This window comes from Nipponia nippon, unplaced genomic scaffold (genome assembly GCF_047370975.1).
Source record: "Nipponia nippon isolate SJK-2023a ecotype South Korea unplaced genomic scaffold, ASM4737097v1 scaffold_6, whole genome shotgun sequence".
Classification (NCBI taxonomy): Eukaryota; Metazoa; Chordata; class Aves; order Pelecaniformes; family Threskiornithidae; genus Nipponia; species Nipponia nippon.
Window position 1 is genome coordinate 83,207,321 of NW_028262380.1, and position 24,469 is coordinate 83,231,789.

The following is a 24,469-nucleotide window of genomic DNA, read 5'->3' on the forward strand; positions in this document are numbered from 1 at the left end:
GGGCTTGGCAGCCTGATGTGGGAGGTGCCATCACTTGCCCTCAGACCTCCAACCTGAGCAAAAAAGGATGATTGAGCAGAGCATTTCTGAAAAGAGAACGTCCTGGTTATCTATGTTCTCGCAGATCAGCTTAATTCTCCAGGTGCCCTCCAAAGATAGCCCAAGTGACTTTTGAAACAACGATCGACTCTTGAGCGTACAGCGCTTTCTCTAGCTGCCTTGACCTTTGGCAGCTGAACTGGAGCGGCAGCTATCAGTTCTCCTCGGCATTGTGTTCTTGGCTAATCACTAAGCCCAAGCAGCCAAGGTTATACGGGGAGTGGAGAGCAGAGGGAAAGGCTCGATACTTGCTACAGTGCAAGGTACAGAATCCCTGCCTCAGACCCTCTAATTTGAAGGCTTCTAACTTCTGCCAGCTCTGGCTATCGAAGAGCGTCAACAGTTTACTTTTCTCCCTTTCAGTCGTAAGGGAAAAGGCCTTCCCTTCCAGTTTGCTGAAGCGGTGAGCCCAGTACAGGCTGAATTAGTGGCAAGGCGTTCGAGTGGTTAACAGCCTTGTTTTCCCGTCTGCATGGGAAAATGACCGTTCCTCTAAAGCTATTGCTCTGTGCAATAGGCTGCTGTCCTTCCTGGCTCTCTGCATCCGGCGGTAACTTCCTCCCTTCAGATAAAGTGAAGTTTATCTATAGAATTCTTAGTAACTGGAGGAACAAGCGAGAGGGGCACTCATGAGATCTGCTGGTATGAGCTAGCCTCACAAAACCGAGGCCGAGCATGCCTTCCCTCACCAGTGCCCACAAGAACAATTTCCCCTTCTAAAGGGGAAACTGATGTCTGGGTCACCCAGCTCTGAGCTCTTGCACACGAGGTTGTCACGCAAAAAAGTTTAAAGCAGCATGTTAAATGCCATGCAGCAGAAATGTTAACTTTGCTGTCTCAGACTTGGTTGGTATACTGACGGTGGGGTTAATAAATGAAGAACTTGGGGCTTGTATTCTGCTTGTTACATTTGGATCTTGTGACATGTTTTATAGTCCTTAAAACGCGCTGCTTTAACCACATATATAAGCACCAATTATATGTACATGAGCCGTGCACTTAGCTTCTAGTCCTACTGTTTGGTGAGGAGTCAAAGGTCAGGGCTCTGGATGACGACACAAGTTCAGCTTTAAATTATGCTCTGAAAGACTTTCCTGTGTGTTTGTGGCTATTTGGAGGCATTTCAGCACTAGGTAAAGAACATTGGCTTTTAATTACAGAAGGGAAAAAACTGAAAAGGAAAACATATTTCAAAATGCTCTATAACGTAAGTAAGATTATTTGGAAAATGGATTTGAGAGTTGCTTTGCTCTGGTAGTGGCATGGGCTGTCTGAACCCTCAGGACTCTGGATCTGCTTTTGATGACTCATATTGCTGGAACCAATTGCCAGTCCTGTGCGCTTAGGTCTCTGCCGCCCATATAGAAAGAAATCATTGTCTCTAGTGATGTTCCACGTCCTCGCGTCTTTCCCAGTACTTTTGTTTTCGCTGCAATTGCGGGGCCCAAGCCCCATGGCGGGCAATGGGAAGAGGTCTGCTGCTTAGTGCACTTGGATCACAGTTGTGGTTTACCCGGATGAACTCTGTCCTTGCTGCAGCCCCCTTCTCTACAGACCCTAATGGGAACTGATGGCTGAATTCAGAGTCCTCAAAGGAGAACACACCGTTCACAGGAAAGGTGCCCAAGATGGGGAAGAGGTTCTGAAATCGCCTTCTTGACAGAACAGTGAAGCTAACAAGCATCTGCTTGGAGGGACTTCATATGATACCGATGTCTTTAGGAACAAGACTTTGGGCCTCAGTGAGCCAGGAGTTTCAGTTTGGTTCTGTATTCCTAGGACCATTGGGTTCTCTTTGCAGATATAGGACAGCTCTTTCGTCACTTAACACCAATCTGATTCTGCCGCTTCTTCTCTGTGAAGACTCAAGGAGCCGATGCTCCTTGAGACAGGCGTTTCTTCTGCTGCGATAGAGCTTTAACGTCCTTCTAAAGTAGTAAGTCATCTTAAAAAACGTAAGGTAATGTAATGCACTTGATGGAAAGAGGGTGTAAATCAAACACTTTGTGGCATTCTGGTATTACTTTTCTGTGTCTGCCTAACAGAAAACAAGTAGCTTTCTTCTGACGATAGAGCACTCACGCTCATTTTCTGAGGCTGGTAGGAGGAGTTGTACGTGACATTTGGTCTTGTACAGTGGATGATCAGTACCTGCTGCACCAGGTGCTAGACAGGACAAAAAAGTAATTAGGTAGTAAATAGCTCTGAGGTTCCTGTGGCTGTGCTCCAACACTATTGAACGACCGTTGTTCTCTATGTCTGACAAGCTGAGAGCACTTTAGTGTGGGCTATGAAAGGGTCTCTCTTGTCACTGCTCCTAATAATAACAAAAGCGCAGGACCTTAATGTCTTTGAAACAACTGTCAAGTGCGAGTTCACCTTTCAAGCCATGCTTCATAAGGATCTTACCTCGGCTGGCAGTTGAGGTAGGGACTTGGGTTAGGTCAGCGTCAATTCAAAGTGGGAAGGAAGCCGACGGGCAGCATGTACTTGTTCTTCTTGTCCCTGGGTAAGCTGGATTCGTAAGTTATTGAAGAGGGAGGGGGAGGAGGTAAGAAATGAAAACAGCTCTAACCAGCTGGAACTAGATCTCCCCTAGCTGGACAGTTACAATTTGTCAGACAGAAACAATGCCTAACTGTTTGCCTTGCGAGTAAACATGACCAGAACAAAGCCCCAGCTGTATGTGCGTGTGCTTGTGAACCTCCTTGCACTTACTTTACTGGCTGTCCACGTGCTGGCCAGTGTGTGGCTTGTATCTTTAATCAAAGACAAAAGGAGAGGGATGGGCAGGCAGCGACAGGCAAACATAACCCTTCCACGCACTGGGAGGCCTGCAGTTTGTCTATGCCGGGCCTATGGCATGCCTCTGGTGTGTCTGAAAGGTTTCTGTATGTAGTTCCACACGTTAGTAAAAGCGGAGTCGGCAAGTAAGTTCAGAGGAATTAGGACCAGCTACAGTTGCCTCATGGAGCTCTACAAACAAATGAGCTATCCTGGCGAGGCTTATGAGCATAGCTAGTTTGGTTACTAACACGGTCATTAGGACTGCGTGGTGAGAGAGGGTGCGATGAGCAGCTTGGTGCTACCCACGCACCTCGATTCTCCCTGCGCTGCAGCACTGTTCAGCTGCCCGCTCTGTCACCTAGAACGCTGGGGAGCTACCTTGCTGCCTCAGTAGTCTGAAATTCCCCTTCGATTTTGTACAGGGGAACATCTCAACCATTTATCTGCAGCTAGTAAGGCACAGAGGTGTGGTTGCTGATAGAGAATCCGCTCCTCTGCTTCATCTCTCTTGGCTCACAACACAGCTGCTCTGTTCTGATTGTGAAAGCTGGAAACAGTGAGGTTGATGCTTTATTTTCCAATGTCGTTTTCAACTGTGGAGTCTCAAAACAGTAACAATGTGTAACTCGTTTGTCACTGCTCCTAGTGATGGGAGGGAAGAATGAGGGGAATGTCTCCCGTGGTGCCAGAGTGAATTGGAAACAGAACAGCAAAGTTCTGGTGAGATGAAATAAATTAGTCTAATTAGCCTGTCCACTTCATTAAAATTATTGTCTTTGTGTCAGTTTGTCCAGGTTAAATGACATGAGGGAGGAAGAGCTGATGTGTGTCTAGGAGCGTCTGGAAAGCTATGACATTAGGGAGGGAAAAGAGGCCGTCAGGGAGTGGCGAAGTGCAGGACAGGGAACAGGAATGCTGGAATGAGAAAAAGAAGTATTGGGAGTGATGGAGATGGGACGCTCAGTTTAGTTTACTTGCAGACAGTGAAGGATTCCTCCTCCCAGGAAAGGCAAGATGACTCGGTGCTTCAATCTGGATCCAGCACTGAGAATAACATGTAAAGGAATTGCCCTCCCCATAGGTGCAGGGACAGGCTGTGTGATTTAAGTCCCTGCAAATGGAGCATTAAAATCCTCGCTCGTTTTCTGTCTGCTTTCCAAGATCCTTGAGGAAGCCGAAGCGCTATGTTCTCTAGTTATGCCTCAGCTACGCTGTTCTCTCAGAGCCTTTCAGTGCCGAGGCCTCTGCTACAACAGCGGTCTCCTCCTCAGCTGCCACCTTTCAGTCTGTTCTGACCACGGAAGACGATGCCAAATGGCAGCATAAACTGATCCTTGGCTCACGGTACTTGGCAAACCAACCCTGGAACTGATTAGCCTTTAACTTCACTTATCTGCTTAACAGCCCGGCTCTCTGAAATAAGAGATTGGCACTGGCGCCAGCAGACTCAGGAAGGTGACACTGCATTGGCTCGTACTGACCCTATATCCAAAAGGTTTCCTTTAGGGGTATAAGGAAAGCACTTGACGAAGGCTGAAGAATGCATGGCTTATTTTCTGATCTGTACGGGACTAAGCTTGCCAATATCCAAAGGCAAGAGAGGCTTTTGAAGCCCTATATGATGAAACAAAAGCCTGGGAGCATTTAAGTAGCCAAGGGGATGCTTTAATGGGTTATAAAAAGTTCCCAGCACAAATGAGGCTAACATATCAGGCGCCCAAGCTTAACATCTGAAGCCTTCAGGAGATGCAGCCGCAGCGCTCATGCAGTGAGCGAGTAGTCTTTGAGCCATCTGACGCAGGTCCCTCACTGTGTACTTCACGGATTTCCCCTTAGGCCAGCCCTATCCTTTAAAGCACTTGCGTCCCTTTTCCAGCCTGTGCGTTGCGAGTCTGGAGTTGTGCGGGTTGGGGACTTTGCTCAGTTGATCATTGTAGAGGAAGCAAAAAGCTTTTGAAAACTTCCAAATTAAAAGAGGTAATTGTGTCAGAACTGAGAAACGGGGCATTGCCAGGCTCCTGTCATTGAGGGGAGCGGGAGCAGGAGGAGGGGGACACGGAGAGAGAGCACAATGGCAGTTAGTGGCGAGTCCTCGAGTGGAGCAAGACTGTCTCCTGGCAACGCGTGGCGATCGGTGGACGGAGCGACAGGAGCCTGAATGAGGCGCCAGGGTCCATTTCAAGTGTTTTGGAGAAATTTGCTGTTGGCTTATTGCAGACCTGCCTAGCTTATTAATAACGCTGCCTTCTGATGTAACCCTCGCTGCTACAGAAGCGCTGACAAGAAGCATATGTAGGGCACGGATCTGCCCGCGGAAGAGTTGGGCAGCGCTTTCGCTTGGCCCTCTTCTGGACCCGTTCCTTGGCCGTGACATTTTGTTGCCAAGCGTTTGGTTGCCATGCCAACTTTTCAGCATTAAATCATAATCTAAGCACAGCAGGAGGCCAAGAGGCTTTTCAGGTCTAGCTCCTGTTCTCTCCCCGTTGATCGTATAACTGGTCGTGTGAGCAGGATTGGCCGGACCCTTCGATGCCTTGTCAGCAACAGCCCAGATGAAAACTTACCAGCGGGGAAATGACAGTTCCCTTTGGAAATGGGTGCAGAAGTTAATGGGAGTTATGCCTGGAAGATTCCTGGCTGCCCAGCTCTGCCACCTGTCTGAAATCAAGCCCTCTCTGCCAGGCAGCTCGCAGGCTCCGCTGACAGGAGCTGCTGCAGGGCGCCAGGGGAGCACTCTCGCCCAAAGCCCGCCCGGGTGCCGGTGGGCTAGGAAAGGCTTCCCTTGCCCAGGTTCGCTGCGTTCATTAACGCGTGCTTGGCGTTAAGCGACCGCACAGATCCCCTCGCAGTAAGGCTGTTTCCGGACTATTAAAGACATGCTTCAGACTGTCAGGATCAAGGTCTTAAAACAAGAAATACTCCATTGATAACGGTGTGTATTAGATCATTACAATGTTGAAATGTGTTGAGTGCACAGTTCGTGCGTATTTTCCTTCCTTAACGGGTCAAGGAAGAGGCACTTAGTCAGTAAGGCTGAAATGGCTCAAAATGAAGAATCTGCTCTGGGAATGAAAGAACTGAGAGGATGGTTAGAAAACCTGTGAGGTCTGTTTTAGCCAGACCGGATTTCGTGTTATTCGTATCGCGTGAAGGCAGCTGAACATATATCTTAATATAACTCTAAGCTTGTAAGAGCAGGCTGCTTAATAAATGAGGGGTGAATCAGTGAGTGGAATCAGAGCAATTCTGATGAAAAAGCACTTGGTTAGAAGTAAGGCTGTGTGTTGCAGAGAAAAGATGGGACCTGAGTTCTCCCTCCCAACTACTTCTTTAAACTGTTTTGCAGCAGAAAGCTTTTTGTTTGATCATTTAATGAAACTGAATACCGGCAGCTTGTAAGTTATCAGGTGCAGCTTGGAAGTTACCAGGTGCATCAAAACACAGGTCAAAAAATAGAAAAGGATTTTCAGACGAACTTTGTCAGGAAAAACAATTGGATTGGCCCTGTCTAAGCCTTAGGACCTCCATCTGGGCTGTCAGGCGTTGCTGGGGAGCAGTGCATCAAAAGTCTGTGTTTTTTGAATACTTCAAATCTCACCCTTGATTTTGGTGGGGTTTTTTGGGCATTTCAAGAATGAATGGAAGATTTCTCTTTGCCTCCCTCTGGTTATCACAACATGGCTTTGAAGAGCATCCCAACAATACAATTACATTATGTTTTTAATTTCGCTGTAGAGATTCCTGTTAGGCAAATACGACTGCTCTTTACTTGCAGCGTGGGGCAAAAGCGGAGCAGCTCTGCTTGCTATTTTCCTGTTTACCGCAATGTGGTTCAGTAACGATCAACACGATCTCCATGTCACTCTGCCCTAGATTTTACCTGATTTTCCACTTAAATTACTTTGCTAAAACTGTATTTGGAACTAAAGACAGAGTCGAGTAATACCTGTGCAAGAAAGAGCAACAGCTGCCCTGGCATTCGAGAGACTTGCTTCTCAGTCGCAAGGGAGATGAGATCTTGGGTAGCTGAGGGAGCCTGCTAATGCTGCTGAACCAAACAGAAAAAGCTGATGCCGTGTCTAAGTCTGTGAATGACTGAGAGAAAACCGTGTCCTGTAGGTAAGGGGTCCTGAGTAAGTTTTTGTGTGCTTACTGAGTTTTTCTCTTGTTTGACATTCAGAGAGCACATGTACGTGTTGCAGTCCAGTTGATTGTATTTGTTTCCAGCTTACGGACTGTGTGCCATCCGCCCGACCTTCGACTACACCTTATGCTGTCATTTCAACCTGCTCAAAGAGGGGTACAAAGCACTCGGGCTGCTTTGCGCTCCTCTTGTGCTACAGTAAAGCCGAACGACTCCCTGGCATGATCTGGCATGGTGGAAAGTAATGGAGAATCTGGCCCTTGTGCTGCACAGAATAACGATCTTTTCTTTTGCTCTCTTGTCTGAAATGCCATCTTAGGTGTAAATAGAGACCGAGAGAAAGAAAAGGACTGATGAATATGTAGGGCAGAAGGGTTAAGTGAGTGCATGTCAGATGTTACCAGTCTGATCGAGATTAATTTTCATGTCTCTCTGCGCTGGTACAAATGACTATACAAAGAATAAGATACACGAGTAGGGGACAAACCTGTTAAATACAGATACTCATGGAAGCCTAATATTTAAGGTCAAATGCAAACCGATAACTTTTGGACCTGGCCTGCTGTGTTGGGTCAACGAATTCAGGCCATGTTTACAATGAATGCTGTACTTAACTTGCTCTCACTCGCCAGTTCTGTTCAACAGTACGCTAGCACCTGCCGCACTCAAATACTGAACTGTACGCGGGCATCAAGTGAAAGGGAGCCTAACACTGCATCTTTTCTAAATGCCACCTTTTTTTAAAAGTATTCGTAAATGAAAGGGCTCTGTTTGTCCCTAAAAAGGAAACAATGAAGAGTCACGCAAAATGCAAGATCCTCTGAAGGACATAATTCCCGCACTAGTAGATGGCACTGGGAGAGTTTTTTTAAAAACAAATACTGCAGCAGCTCACCGGAGCTCTGGCTGCGAACCAAGACCCGTTGTACTGGCTGCTGTACCAACACCGAATAAAGGCAGTGCTTTGAGTGTCCAAATTCTGTTTGGTTTTGAAGCTAAAAATACCTATTCAAAGGTTCCAAAGATGCTGCCACTTAAAAACACATGTTCTTAAAGAAAGTACTAATTATGTGGTGGATGTTAACTGTAAAGGCACATGTTGGGAAACTCTGATTTCATGCTCTCTAGATAAGTATAGTTCAGTAGCTTGGACACGGTTTGCTCCTTGCAAAAACAGAAACAGTCTAGTGAAGCATAAGTAGTAAAAGAATTTGGTAGTTTGATCATAACTGCAAGTGAAAGCTTGCATGCTAGTTGTACATATATTTTTATCTCGCTTAGCTTTCATCTATGATTTACAAAGGGTCTCAAGCAAAATCATCATTTCTGCTTGACACTGTATTCCACCTCTCCTTTTATACTGTTAATCCTGACATATTTCAAGGAACATCATTGAATTATTCATGTATTGGATGTACTTCAATGAAGTACATAGGGTTTTTTATTACATGAATTAAGGGGGACTTTTTGACTCCAAATGCTTTAAGTCAGAATTGCCAGCCCTTGCGTATCATCGCGTAGTCCTCCAGTGCCTGGTTCTTTTCTTATAGACTAACCTTCTGTGTTAATACACCGATAGGAAAATCACAGTTACCGTGTTAAAAAGAACAAGGCAAAAAGGTTCAGAAATGCGGCTGATGCTTACCTTCAGGGCTCAAAAATCAGAAGAGTATTAGAGGGGAAAAAACCCTGAATTTCTATTAATGTTGTTTGACTGATGTCTTCAATGACTGCCTTCTGAAAGGTGGATACTGGCAGTACATGAATGCGAGCCGCTGGAAGAGACTGCCTGGAGTTTTGCCACGGCTTTTGGCACAGCAGACTCAGGTCTTGGCGATGGCCAACTCTTCAGGACAAGGTTTCCTACTTGACTTTGTTAATTACTCTTCAGCTGTTGTGCAACATAATATGGTACTGAAAACACAGGGAGAAATCAGAGGAAATACCTGTAACACGGCATGGAGTAACCACTGTCAGGACTGGTACGTGTACATCGGCGATCACATATCACAGTTTATCTGCACTCCTCTTCATTTTCATGGCGTCCAGGGGACGGTTGGTGCAGCCCCTAAAGCCAGAGAGCAGTCTGGGTTACTCAACCCTGATTTGCTTCAGGGGACCATTTATATATGTGCTAGGCAAATATGCAGTCACCAGCTGTGATTCTGTAGAGCTCCCGGTCTAAAGCAGCACAAGGGAAATGCTCAATTACTCAGTTTCATGACCGGTCGGAGGCACGGCCGGCAGTGTGAGGGTCTCCTCCCTTGCAGAGCAGTGTCCTATCTCCTATTCAACGCTACTTCTTTGAGTCAGGGTTCCCCTGAGCTGAAACAGAAATGCTGCGATCAAGAGGTAGAGACTGTGGAGAGGGAGGTGCGGGGGGGGTTCTTACTGTAGAAAAAGAAATGTCACTAAGCAAAAATTCTGTCAGAGGAAAAAAGGAAGTGAGAAGGAGATTGCCTTTATGCAGCAGCTCTGTTGTTCTGTTTTGCCGAGATGTTGGCATGATTACAGAAGTGTAAGGAGGATCAAAGAGGCAGTCTTGCAGATGACAGCAGCTCTTGCCAAATCCTACTTCTTTATAGCCTTTGCTTCGGGGAACTCTGACAGCAGTGCTAAAGCTCTCTACTTATCAGGTGGAAGGTTAAAGGAAAACTTGTCTTGCAGGCCTCGCGCTGTAAATGCGAGTGCTTTCTTTGCCTGTGGAGTGTGGTGTCTGCCTTAAAGGTTAGACGCCTTTATACACCTGATTACAGGGACAACCTAGACAAATTTTCCTGGAGGATTAGGGCTCCTGGACGTGGGACCTTCAGGAGAAACAGGATGACAAGCAAGAGGCTACAGGAGGCAGAACTATCCTGTGGGACGGGGCTATCTGAACGGCTGGTCATTGGTAATCCATCACTAAAGTTAGCTTCAAGACAAACTCCCAAATCTCGTGGGGGCAGAGGCAGGCAGAACTGCCACGGGCTTTAGCTAGAAAAATAATCAGAATATCATAATCCTTGGCATGTAAATGGAGGCGTGAACAGAAATGCCATGTCAGTAAGGAATCATGGCTAACCTGGACGTCAGTTAGTATCTTGGCGGCCGGAGGAGATGACTGCAGCTGGTTAGCCACCCATCCTGAAATGGGTGGGAAGGCCTTGATCAAACAGGCCCTAGGAGTTAGCAGCAGCGCTATACCTGGCATCACTAAGCGGCGGTCCATTACCAGTTGGAGGGAGGGGGGTTTTCCTGCAGCATCATCTGTTATGAAACAGTTGAGCTATGTGGAGATGGGACGGTTTTTCTTTTGTCAGGCAACACGTCTGAAAAAGGACCGTCTCTAGCTGGGTGCAAACTGCTCACTGTACATGAAGCTCCAGAAGGCTTTTTTGGAAAGCAGCTGTTGGAAATGTGCGCCCATTTTGTTCGTATGTGCTTCCCTCTGTCTTCGTAGCAGCTGTCCGTAAGGCTGTGAGCAGGCACCAGACGTAGCCTGACCACAGAATGCTGAAGAGGGGCAACTTCCAGAGCAGGAACAGAAACATCGAAAACCACCAACGGCTTCTCAGTGATATTCACTTAGCAAAGAGGAAGCTATCCTTGGGCAAGGCTCTGTACTCTGGCTCCGTCAGCCAAGCCAGGAAACAAGTCTGGTTTTCAGCCCTTGCAAAATGCTCTGCAGCGCTTGACCTGATTGATTCAGGTGGGAGTGGGAAGACAGCAAGTAGGCCTGCTAGTGTCGCTGATCTGGGTTCTACCTGAGCCACACGATGGGGAGTAGGTTGCATCTTTATTGTGTAAACGAGCATCAGTGGACAGATAATATTTCAACGGTAAGGCACAAAAGGCTGTATTCCAGTCTGACACAGAAGCAGTAAATTGCATAAACCAAGCAAGTTGCCAAGGACTGTATGGGATATGTAACCTGTTGGACCCTCAGAAGTTAGCTGGTACCTGCAGGATAGGTGGGGTGGTGATGAAGGAATTAAATCTTCAGGGAAGGAGCGAGGGAGGACTGGGAAAAGGGATTGCCTGCAGAATGCGAAATAACTTAAAACTGATACGCTTGCTCTTGAGCTAGGGGAAAGGAGGAGGAAGGGAGAGGCTGAACTAGCCAAGTAAAGGGGGAGTACGGGGCTGGTCAAGAACTGTATTCTAAAAACGTACTTGCACCCTTGTTTTCACTTGTAGAAGAAAGGAGGAATTGAAGCTGCTCACCATTCTTAGCGTTCCCTCTAGGCTACAAGATAAGTCTCAAAGGGACCTCACAAGCTCATCCTGTTTCTTCTCCTACCCCAGAGCAGGATTAACTACACCTGTTTGTCTAACCTGTTACGAAAACCTCCCTGTGCTGGAAACATCACCATCTCCCCAGGCAACTCATTCAATACTTAATTATCCTTGCAGCTACAAAATTTGCCCATGATGTTTAACCTAAATTTCATTTGATGTAAGTTAGGTACTCCTTTATCTGCTCTAATTAAAGGGAGCATGGCTGCACAGACCGTCCTCTTCCCGTTTGCTATTTTTGTAAATAACAGGCTATGTACTGACGCCGTCTTCTCTTTTCTGGGCTAAACCGCTCCTTCCACTTAATATTTACTCACAGGCCGGGCGGTTTCCAGACTTCTGATGGTTCTCACTGACATCCTCTGGAATTGATCCTGTTCGTCCACACCTCGTTTTGAAGCGCAGCAGGCTACTTGGACACAGCACTCCTGTGGACATAGAATAAAAGGGAAGGGTTACTTCACACCGCTCACATCTTCTATTCTTGCTTAAGGTAGCCCTACTCAGTGCCTGCCCCTTGCCAAAGCCACACGGTACAGCTGACTTGGGCCCAGTCTGTGATCCGCTGCGTCCCCTTGAGCCCTTCCTGCAGAACGGTGGAGCGACAGGTCGCCTCCCTTCCCCTGCTCCGGCGCACTGAGCACTCCACTCGTCTGTACCTAGCTGCACTCTTGTTTTTCAAGTCACGCTCAAATCTAGTTCTATTCTTCTGTGGTACATGCAGGCCTCCTGGCTCAGTGTCAGGTTTTAGAGGCCTGATCTCTATTTTTTTTTTTTTTTTTCGTTAAAAGTATCACCCAGATTTTCTGTGGAAATATTTAACAGCACTGAGGTAGGAAAATACCCCTCTGGAAACTTGCAAAATACATTTTTCCATCTGGAGAGTGGATTATTAATAACTAGAGTTTTCTAGCAGTTTTTGCACTTCCATTAAAATATTTTCCCGTATACTGTTTCTTTTGCTTGTTTAGAACATGAGACAGCCAGGTCCCAGGCCGGAAAGGGAATGCTGCCCTCTCCTCGCTTATCTATGGAGTTCCCAGGATATGATTCAGAGCAGCTGCTGCTTTCCAGGCAGCACTGCGCTGGCTGACCCTCACGTGCCTACAGGCTTCGACCCGTCAGGATTTTCCCGAGGTGCAAAAGCAGGAAAACAGTTGTTTGGGGAGCTGTGGCTCTCAGCTGTTCATATCCCAACTAAACCTGACGGGGATTTCTGGGGGTTAGGAAAAGGTACTTCTTGGGCCACAGGGCACATACCCTGACAAATAATTGGAAATGCTGTTGTGCAATAGAAGCGTGAGGTCTTCTTTAAAGACGGATTTGTTATAATGCAGTATAACAGGCCAGCCTGCTCTTCCTTCTCTAGAGATCTGAGTTAGTACAGATGTTGCAGCACTTTGTGCTGGACTGTAACAGTAGTATTATTATTTCTCCCAAGCTTAAAACAAAAACACTGTGTGACTGCCCACTCTAAATGAGAAGATGTCACTTTGCAGCATTTCTCAGCAGCTGGATCTGAGACCAGTTTCTTTTTGTGGTTGCTGAGTAATGGGTTCAGCATCTCACAGAATCCTTGGAGTTTTTCTTAGCCAGTGTCTCAGGCTTCTCTAGAAACTAGAGTTTCTCTCTCCCAGCAGTCTGTGGTTGAGGAAGATGACCTTATGTGACTGGTGGAGCCCCACGCCAGTCCCCTTTGTCACTGGAGTGGCTCTGGGTAAGAAAAGATAACATGTTGCTTCCATGAGAAATCCACTCCCTCGTACAGATCGCTTACCATAGAAAGCTGTATTACCAAGGCCAGAGCCTGTCTGGCTAGCGTGCCTGCGTGGGGAAAGAGTTTGGTTTTTCACCCTCTGCCCACGCCCATGGAGCCATAAGGAGGGATTTCATGCTTGTTTTACCTTGCGTAGCAAGAGCGATATTCACGCCTGCATCTACAAACCGACCGGTACTAGGCTTACGCCTGGGAGGCACCCCTCCTCTGGAGCTTCCCAAGGCTTCGATCACGGATGCTTAGGGTCGGGTGGGGGGAAATGTGTAACAAATCTAATCTGTAGTGATGAGCGTGCTCCTCAGCTCCATGTTCATCTGCTGCTTCTGGCTCAAGGACTGTGTGTTGTCCTGGGTATCCCTCCTCTCCCTTCCCTTAACACCGAGGCGGAGGTGTGGTACAGGACTGGATTGCGGTCACTTGCCGGGTCTCACCATATGCTGTTGGTGTGACAGGCAGCTCTAGCTTGTGTGGGACCCTAGGACTCTCTCCAGGTCCAGAAGAGTTAAAAGGCGGTTATGGGCTTGGCTGACTAGCTTTCTTAGAGGAAAATATTTTTAAAAAATAATAAATACATCACGTACAGGTCCTTCAGCTTTATTTCAGGAACACCTTTTCTATGCTTTTTCACAGAAGCAGGGCTAGGCTTTCCAGAAGACGCCGCCCTAGCTGCGTTCATCCGGCTTAGGAAATATAACACCAGAACTTTGCCTTGGTGTGCTTCACGGTACTAGGAACCCTTGTTCAACCTAACACCGAATGCACGGCAGGTTGGCCCTCGTGCTAATAAAGGTGAACGTGAGAGGCGTGTGACGCAAGCGGCGCTAAATCTGAACGTGCATTAACGAAGCAGCGCAACTGAGACCCGGCTCTGCTGAGGGTGCTGCTTTTGACCTCCCTCTGTTGAGCACTGCGGAGGAAGCATCTGCTCCGGAGCTCTGGAGCTCAGGGGGCAGGGTGTATCCTCCCTCTTGCCCCTGCCTTCCCTCCTCTGTCTGAAGCGCGTGCTTCTCCAGTCAAATGAACTCTGAGACGAGCCATAAAGAGAAGAAGAAGGCGATGAGTTCCTGGCCTCTTGCACCCCACCCAGTTCTCGCTCTGTTGGCTTTTGTTCGTTTCCAACTCCAGTGAGTAAGGCTATGGCTGACCTTAAGCCTCCTCAGAATCAGGGCTGTGGTTTGGAAATTGCTTTAGGATCTTCTGAAGTACAGAACCCGAAATCCAAATAAAACAGATATTTCTACAGCAACGCATGTTACTTTCAGTCCCGTAAGAAAGCGATGGTTTGTTATGCCTCTGTTTTGCCTTTTCTTTATGTGATGCTCTTGGAACTTTCTACCTGTAAGGCTTACAATAATCTCGATGGTTTGTCTGCACACACCCCAGGTAATGCAGGAGGGAGGCTACTAGATGATTTCTGTGTCCAAGATAAAAGGTATCTGCTGCCCAGGGAATGGTCCTTTAATTGGAAGGCAGGCAGCTATGTTACCTAGAGTGACTGATACTGCCTTCTCTTTCTGGCAGTAGATGATCTCATGCAGCTTTCACTTCGATTTCTGGAGGATTTTGTGCTTTACAGAGGAAAAAATATCCTTTGTTATGTCAGTTAAAGAACGTGAAGCTACTGAGAGGTGTGGCAGGTCGGTATTATTGACTCCATCACTGTAAACCACAAATCTCATGTGAGCTGTTCCTTGTTTGAAATAGCAGCTCTGGAAATCTTATAATTAAGGGAGAGTTTTCTGGGGAATTTTAAATAGGCCTCTTGCATGACGGTGAAGAGAAGCTGAAACAATGAATCCTAGAAGCACAAAATCCGGTAAGCTGAGAAATATTCCTGCTTGAGAAAAGCAAAACCACTCTGATTTGGGTGGCAGTTGGGACTCTCTGGCTTAACAATTGCTTGAATACATGGTCTTCCTACTTAAAGCACATTGGAGTCGTCGATGTGAGGATGTGGGCATCTTGGAATGGGAGGAATAGGCTAATGGTGCAATGCTAACGTAAGCCCTCTCGTATGAGCTGCCATTTGCGCTCGGATCAGTCCGTCAGTGTGCAGTCCAGCCAAGGGAGCACACCTTACTCTTTACATTCGAGGGCTATGGCCTTGAGAACAGTCAGAGAGCTGAAAAAAATCTTTTTGCTAAGAGTCACTTCTGGTAGGTAGCAGTGAGGACGTAGAAATCTGAGCTTTAAAGCAGAGAGGTAACAAACTAGTTAAGACAGTCAGTAGCATCAAGGCTCTTGAGGCAGGGCAAAACATTTCTTGATTTTTTTGTTTTTTAATGAAAAGAGGTAGCTCCTGAAGTATTTACATAACCCTTGCTTAAGAAGCCACCAGAGTACAGTGAATTTAACCATCTGCTGGTTGTAACATTTCTGCTCTGCTACAGCCATCAATGCAGAAAGTGTTGTCTATCCCTTAGGAACAATTGAGCATCCTAAATTACTTGGCTGAGGCCGGGCTCAGGGCTGAGTTATTGCTCTGTGACAGTGCTCCTCTCTCTCCCACAGTTGCTTCCAGCTGCCCCTTGAAGAGAAGGATTTCGATGCCATTTCCAAGCTGACGGGCAGCTGGGGTAGCCAAAGAATGTCTCTGTCAAAACAAGCCTAAGACCCTATCGTGTTCTTTTTCTTATTCACAGTGTGAGTTTTGCGCTGTCCTTTGTTGAATAGTTTCTCAAAAAGCCCATTTTTAGTCTGGCACTTATGTCAGAAGATTTTGAAATGCAGTCCTAGTCCTAAAAGAGACTGTTTAAAAGAAAAGGGGGGGGATGGGACCCACGTGGAATCAAAGTGTTGAGCAGTTCCCTGTGTGTCTCCCTCAAGCAAACCCCGGCAGCTGACGAGCAGAAAGTTTTCTTTTGTTTTTTTAACTGTCAATGTTGAAATGTGGAAGCTGACATTTCAGCTAGGTTTTCTCGCACACATCCTGAAGAGGAAAAATAAAGTCTTTCTGAATTAATTAGCATCTCTCACAGGTGAGATGACAGTGGAATAAAATTCTGCATGCTGTGAGTAACAGTACTGCAACCCATTCCTTGGCAATGTGAGATGAAAAAAGTCTCGCTCCTGTTACTGTGTTTGCTCTTCAGCTCCAAGAGGAGCAGCGAAGTAGGAGACTCTCCTTTCGATTAGTCAGTGGCTCTGGACGCTCACAGAAAAGAAACAAAAATAAACAGATAACTTCATATATGGACTCACTCTGCAGGGTGAAGCTTCCGCTCAAAATTGCATAGGGCGCTTACGAAATGATTTTGTACGGAAGCAGGGGTTAGACTGAAGTCCCAAACAGTTTTTTAACGAGTTATGCACATTGCAACATGACACGAACAGCTGACATGTTTCCGACTGGGACTGAACGCTTTTGCCTCCCACGTGTTGTAGTTCTAGGAGTTATTTCTGATAAAGTAGTTGCTCTGTCTTAAAACTTGCTTCCAAAACAGTACACCGCGTGCAAACTGCTTTAAGATGTGAATCTGATTGTCCGCTCTGGAGTTGCCGTAAAAGAAAGCTTCCCAATGGAAATGGTGTCTGTTTCATTTTAATGCTTTTTTTTTTCCACCAATGTGGACTTCATTACTGACGGAGGTGAAATTTATTAAGTGTTTATGGTGATGTTTCTTTTTGGCAGATCACTAGAAGAAGTCTCAAAGGAGACGAATCTGGCCCTACTTCTTTCAGTGTCAGGCAGGAAGCAAATATTTTTTTTCCGGGGAAAAGTTATAAAACAATATGTGAATCCTTGCAGGGGATCAAGCACCGGAACTAAACCGTTCTTTACAAAAGAGACTTCAATTGCACGTCATCAGTTCGTCTTTGCGGCACTGCTCTAGCCGACCTTCAGTTTATCTTCTGTCCAAACGTGAGACATCGACGCGTCCTGCTTGGCCGCGCATTTACATTTGCACGCGTTCTCTAGCAATTAGCTGTCTCTCTCTTTCCTCTCTCCCTTCCCCCTTCCTTTCCTTTCAGCGTTTGAGCTTCTCGAGTCATCTGCTTCCTGTCCAAAACTCACGGAGTAAACTTGCGCAAAGCACTCTAATAGAAACAGGTATCTAAAAATACTGTGGGTCTGCTACCTTCCCAACTGTTACAGCTCTGAGCGCACGAAACTTCCAAATGAGCTGATCAGATGGAGCGTTGCTATTTTTCGACTGTTTTTGCTGTGTGTCAAGTCTTGACACTGAGCCAGTCTGAATTGGCAGCAGAACTCTGGAATAAGCCGTAGGGAAAGCTGCAAAACAAAGTCATTTATCTCTGAAACAAAAGCCCTGACGATGGAATGTCTGATTCTCTTCTCGTTTAGACTGGTGTAAAGCAGGCGCAGCTCCTCTGAAATCGGGAACCGAACTGCAGGAGGAAAGAACTGAACTCCTGCGCCGTATGCTTCGGCAAAAGCAAAACGGCAATTTTGTATGATAAAGATCTACCACTTCACTGGGTGGGAGTGGAACGGTGAAAAACAAACACTTAACGTCCCTTAGCAAGCTTTTTTAGATTGATTTGGATTTTTTTAAGGTGTATGCTCCTTACAATGCTGGTGTAATTCCATGATCGGTGAGAGCTTCTCTAGGTTTCTGACGGTGACGCTGACAGAGTTTGGTTAAAGCTCTTCAGTTCTCTTGATACCAGGATTTCTTGTCTTAAAAAGTGTCAGACTTCAATCACTTGCAGAATGCCGTTTATACTTCTTGCGAAGGAGCGTGGATCGGCTTTTCACCCCTTCTACTCTCATAGCAATCCAGAGTAACTACGGGCTTAGCGATGTTTTGCTGGCTCGGTGCTGGTGTGAGATCACTCCCGGTGCTTAAAACTTTCCTGTGTTCAGAAGGGCGCTATTTTGAAACAACCCGATCGTGACTGCCAGTACGTACAATGCGGAAGCGAGAAAATGCTGAGGAAGTAAAATGAGCTGTTGAATGACACAGATCTCATCAGATCTTAAAGGGAAACTCCAAGGTTTCAGAAGAGCAGTTTTGAGCAGCTGATGACTCAGAATAACACCCGTGATACGCAAGGCATCTAATACAGGCTAATGCAGGGATGGATCCTGGACTTATTCAACTTGTTATCAAGCGCGACCACTACTGAAGTCAGTAAATGGGACTTGAGCGATATGTACCGCTTTCATGTTACAGAGAGGCAGTCGGTATCTTCGTGCAAGAAAGGGATTTTGTTCTAGCGTCATCCAGTGAATTAGCAGCAGAGACCAGGTAAACTCAGTCCTGTGTCTCAGGGACCTGAGCACAGCACAGGCGGCTTGCGGATTTAGAGCCTGAGCCTGAGCACGTGATGTTGTGTGGTTTGCAGTATTAGTTTGTTTCAGCTTTTGTGGTCACCTTGTTATGTAAGAAATGTAGCTTTTCTCTGTGTGTTTATATACACGTGCGTTTATATACATGTGTGTGTTTACATACACGCGCACAAGTAAACCGAGTACCAGAGGAAAGGAAAAACCCCAAAGGCAATTCAAGACAAATTAAGGGATAACCAAATTTTTAGTTCAAATATGCCATGTATGTTAGATTAAATATATCAAATATTAATGAACAGTCTTAAAGCAACTCTTGACTTTTTGGGAGCTTTAGTGTCATTCTTCTGGCTAGAGTTAAGCGATGTGGGTGATAGAACTCTGCTGACAATGCTATATGTCATATTTAAAAAGAAAAGAACATAAAAGTTTTGTGTGTGTGTGTGTGTGTGTCTTGTAGGGAACTGAGCCGTGTTTATAGTTTGTTCCTAGGTGCTGTGAACTGTGCTAAAGCCCGGGCTGTATAACCATATAATCATTTTCAGCATGGTTGTTTTGTCAAGTAGATGGGACCCGGTACGACACGGAGACCGACCGCAAACAGGCAAACTACGCTTTCCAGTGGATAATTGTTTTGCTCGTCTCCAGCATGAAGAATCTGTTGTTTGTTTGTTTTTTTTTTCCTCCTCTTAACTGCCTGTTTTACAAAAATGCAGCTACACCAACTACGAAATAGGCCCTGCGCTAAGTACAGTACAAAGAAATGGAGAGCTTTTGCCTGAAAAAAAACCCATTGCAAGGTGGGCACAGGGAAAACCAGGGTTTTTAAAACACAAACCAAGCCAGGAAGGTAGCGGCAACACAACTTTTGTTATGCCCTAGTTAAGTTTTCTTTAACTCCACGGTCAGGTAGGAGATGGCTTGATCAAGAAGGGGCTCTGCTACAGAGGAAGAAAAGTGAGGTAAGCTGAAGGGAAGCAAGTAGGATGAAAAAGGCAGAGGAGAAGACAGATGTGGATTATGTTGTCCATCGCTATTAAGTTATTTACATTAGGCAATAAGAGAAATGGATTATTAAAAAAAAATATTTTGAAGATGAATTTTTTCTTTCACAGCATTTCCAGTATAATTTTAAAGAAAATGTGGCTTGTCTATGAAATGAGGATCTGTGTGGTTCCCTCGGAGAGAAACCTGGTCCTGCCAAAGAAAAGAGGAGTTTTGCTTTGTCTCGTCTATGCGGCAGGCACGTGCATAACGCTATGCCGGAGGCAGTTAAGCCGCCGCAGCTTCTCGTGTGGAGGTCCTTGGGTTAAGAACGGCTGTCAGCTACTTTCAGCAGCTCCGTTCACAGTGCAATTACCCGGATAGATGCACTAGCCTAGGTAAGGGATGGTATTTCACAATGTGAGAATTAATTCCGGGACGGGAAAGCCAGAGACAGCTATTCCTTAAAATGGTATTGCCTTTGGCAATTTTCATACTGCTAAGCTTAAGACTTAGTTCGGAAATGCCTACTTGACCCTGTTGTTTTAAGCACAGACCGAGCTGGGAAGCCAGAGCTCGGTACTCTCTGTTGATACTCTCTGCCTCGCGGTTCTGAGACAGGAAAATAAACACGGTGACAATTAAAAAAGGAATAAGATAAAAGATCACATGCTTTAGAGCCTGTATTTCAGACTAAGCAGATGTATACGAGTTGGTGTATATTTACTTAAGTGAGTGAATTTCTACAGTTTTTGGCTTTTGGGGAGGGGAGGAGGGGACGCTCTTTCCCTGAGGAACTGTCTGTGGCTTTCTGCATTTTTCAGTCTTGAACAAATTTCTTCTTTACAATACAAAAATAATAACTAAGCTGCACATTTTTCATTTTGACACGTGAAGGCAAAAAGAATTGTGTTTTGCATTAGTAGGCCAAGATGGTCTGTAGTCTGGGTTCATTTTTAGTTCAGGTTAAAGAAATTCCTTTGCACTGTGTTGGGTGGGTTGAAAAGCTATATTACAGACTTATCTCTGTTCCCGTAACAGTGTCAGTAAAGGCTAAGAGTAATTTTGGCCACGTCTAGACAGTGGTGTAAGACATAATGTTGGCATGTGCCATGACAACCTTCCATTTGAAAACAAGGTCAGTGAGTGCTTCTGGCATTGCTACTGATAATTATCTATCTGAAAGTTGATAGCAATAGCAACAGACAGAAATTTTTATATGAAGTGCTGTTCAATAAGAAGATGTAATCTAACCAGCTATTTATTTGTTTTACTTGGTACCCCTTCCAGGGAAAAATAGCAAAAATTGTTTTCTCTTACTCTGCAATGTGACTAGAACGTCATTTCCACGGCGGCAGGGCAAACGAGCGACATCACAGACAAGAGAAAATGGAGTATGTTTTCTTTAAGAACTATTTGGCATGCAAAACAGAAAAACCTCTGTTTGAAAATCTGGCAGCTCACCTTACAGCATCTTCAAACACGCGAGCAAGCACATCAGCAACTTCCTGTTGCTGGCAGCGCTGTTTAAGTGTACCCTAACAGTATGGAGAGATAATGCAAAGCCCATCTGGAAAGCATGCGACGGCCTCTTCAGAAAGCACTTTGCCTTGGAACAAATCACATCCTATTGCTCTCAAAAAGCAGAGGACTCTCAGAGCAAATCGTCCTCAGAGATTCTGTTCCTGTGGCGAGAGACGGCAGATCATCCCCTCCTACTAAAAACACATGACTCTTCTTTAGATTTGCAGATTTCAGGGCGGTGAAGTAAATTGATGCATAAAATATTTTTTTTCAGCGTAGGCAGCCGGATCACAGACGTGTTAGCCTCATGTCGCCGCAGGTTGTCTGCAGAAGCAGGAAGAGCACCTGGGTCTCCTCACTGTGAGTCCCATGCACGGTTCACTACGCTGTGCACTTCTCTGCCTTAAATTTCCTGCGCACTGCAAAGCGGGGTGACTATATAAGTCTTGTCTCTGCAGCCTGTATTTTTCACAGAATAGAAGTCTAGTGATCGTGAGCATGAAAAGAGTATAGCCTGAAAAGAGCTTGCAAATAACAATTTTTTTTCCAATGCAGTCCTGTCAGAGAACTTGTGATCAAGGGAGGAACTGAAAGCAGCGCTCCCTGAAGGGACAGAAATGCTGTGACATCTGAAAGATCCTTTCAGGAACAGTTACCGCACTGGAGACGTGCAGAGCAGCAATCCCTACATTTGACAGCTACTCTGCATTTATAGCCCTACCGAAAGACTAACTTTTTTTGTAACTAACTCCATTATCAGAATAAAATGCTTGTTTTAGGTGTGACTGCTGCTTCTTTGCTCCTTCTTGTTGAGACCAAATTCTGAGTGACTTTCAGGGAAGCACGAAGTGAACACGATGAAGGGCTGAGCCTCAGTCAAGCCTCCTTTCTGAGGTCTGCGGTGCTGCCGCAGTTCTGCGAGACAGTGTTCATGCTGATTTGAACCTTGTGGGATAATTTTAATTGGCCTGCGGAGTCATTAACCGACGGCAAACAAAAAAAGGCACCGCGCTTGACTGAGCCCTGTTAACAGATGAAGTCTTTGTAGGATCCCTCTTAGCACTGCTGTGGCAAATCGTTGTCCAAGCCCTGTGGCTTCGGCTTCTAAGGTGCACCTCAACTTGCTTTTGCCGCTGCCATCTGCAATGATGTGAACCCCTCGGGAGAGAGGAGTTACAAGGAGTTAAAGGGGAACTGCAGATTACGACCAGAGAAGCAAAAGGGAGAGTCAAGAGGAAGGGGTGGAATTGGAAGGCAAAGTACAAAATCTATGAGAGCGCTAAGGAAGAAGAGTAACATGCAGACAACTGAAGAGAAGGATGACATAGAAAAGGGTAGGATCAAGTGTTACAACATTCAAGAAGGTACAGCTGAGAAAGAACAATGGAGGAGGAGGGAGTGATAATTGATGGGTTTTTCTCCTTGGAATGCTTCTGTGATGACTTACCCTAAATATTCTCTTAAGGGAGACAGGAACGGAACAAGAGGAAGTGGTTTCCTTAGGAAGATGGGAGGTTCACTTTGCTGTCCCCTTTACGCGCTTCTGACCTCCCATCTCTTCCCCACTCCCCATTATAAGTGTCCTAATTATCATCAAACTGATCGCCCTACCCACCGAGAGATATTACCCCTCCTCCTTAATGCTCCAAGGCATTTTCCCCTTCTAGGCAAAACCATCCTGTCTGTGCTTGTAATTGTGTCTGCGTTGTTATGGACAAGGGTCTTTTCATTCCAAGACTCAGTGAGCTATTTTGGCCGAGCACACTGAATGAAGCATTTATTGCTTTCCCTCTAATGCAGTTTCCTTTTACAGGACACTCCATTTTTAAAAAGCTGAGATTAAATAGCCCAGGAAATGTTGGACCAAAATATTACAGAAGAGATTGCTTGTCACAGCATATAAAATATTCCATGATGCTATCCCGTAAGGGACACTGATGATACTCCTGCTGAGTCTCAGGTAGATGAGGTTCAAGAGACATACGCATTAAAACACACCACTTACTTAAAATAAAACAAATGTGTTTAGATGAAAAGGCGGCATGGAAGGAGTCCAGTTCTGGAAAGGACTTTAGAGCACAGAGAACGGTTTGGTTCATCTCTTTGGGAATAAACAACTTGTATGTGTGCATTTTTTTTAAAGCCTTTGAAATCAGGTTATTTTGGGAAGTATCTATTTAGAGAGATGTGTGTAGGCTAAGTGAACTCACTTCTTAATAATTTTCTAATAAATAGCTTCACTGGGACTCGATCTTGCGGTGCAAAATACTTGCCTTCCTCATGGTAAGTTTCTAAGAAACAGAGGCACCAGAAATCAGCGGGGCAACATAACTCACTGGAAGTTACAGATTAAACTAGAGAGAGTCGGTCTTCTGTCTCCTCCCGGCTTGCACTACGTCCAGTCGGAGTCCCTCATCTGTATAGGCAGCGAGCCAGTTATCAGCTGTGTTGTATCAGTTATCAGATACGTGCCCCGCTGAAAGCTTGCTGCATTTCAGTGCCGTGGGGTCTTCCAGAGGCAACTGTACCAGCATGCTTTTGGGCGCAGCGGGGGGACACAGGCTCGAGGGGAGTTCGTCTGAAACCTGCTATTGCTGTACAGTCAACTTTTTTTAAGAAAACCGTTGTTACATGAAAATCAACATACTTCAAGAATTTATCTGCGGGCATGTTTTGTAACGTGGCTGCTCCCTCTCCACCCAACCCCAGTCTAGGGAATCGTGTTCGGGCTTGCATCAGCATGCAGAGTGCCTCAGAAGTACAACTACAGTATTGCTTTCCCAGATGGAGTTCACTGACAAGTCAGGCAGAAAGATGTGCCTCGGGAGTCAGAACTGGAAGTGGGATTTGTATGTCGAATTTGGAAATAACCGGGTAGATACCCGGCTGCTGCAAACATACATAGCTGTTTTCTACAGCCTCATGCTGGTCGATGGCACTGTGTGGATTTAATTAGCTTCGTTAGAGGTAGGTGAGAAATGCCTGTAAAAGCCATGCCAGCGGTGTTTCGAGGTCTGCAGTCCCAGTGTGCCGTCACCGGGATGGAAGAGACCTGCCGCAGGGAAGGTACTCAGGTTTTATCTCTGGCTGTCTTAACACCGTTCTCCCAGGAGGAGGTCAACTGGATGTGTTGCTTGTGCCAAAAAGTAGTATCAACCCTAAAGCAGGATCCAGGCCTCGGGCTCACAGGGCAGCGTGCTTTGGCTGGGAGGTGGCTCCCCTGCCTGCCTTTGGCGCTTCCAGTGCCCTCAGATGCACGGGGACCGCTCTTCCCTGTCTCCCCTGAGCGCTTGTTTCCTCAAAGTATTGCAGAGCCAGGCAGCAGCCGTATTGTCCCTCTGAGACAGCGCAGCGTGAGCACCCTTCCCCCCTTGTTTCCTTGTTTCATCCCGCATTTGTAGGGCGAGTAACTTGGACTGAATTCTTAGGAAAAACTGAGATTAAGTTGTGGAATTATTAGTTCTGATAACCCCGTGATCTTCTTTACTTTCAACTGCAGGGCTGCTGTCTTCATACATTCATTTACAGAATGACTCAAGGAGCTATGTGCTTTCCCAATATGAGAAATTATGCTCCTTCTTCAAAAGAGTTCACCAAACAAGGGCAAACGCCGCAAGATGGAAGT

The 24,469-nt window shown here is 45.9% G+C and overlaps 1 long non-coding RNA gene across 1 annotated transcript; it reads left to right on the forward strand.

The window, feature by feature from the left end:
• The first annotated feature begins 16,630 nt into the window (after positions 1 to 16,630).
• On the forward strand, positions 16,631 to 21,629 carry LOC148051636 (uncharacterized). The gene is made up of 3 exons (XR_015699721.1): positions 16,631 to 18,298; positions 19,452 to 19,718; positions 20,611 to 21,629. It is a non-coding gene; the product is annotated as an uncharacterized LOC148051636 (long non-coding RNA).
• Positions 21,630 to 24,469: the final 2,840 nt, after the last annotated feature.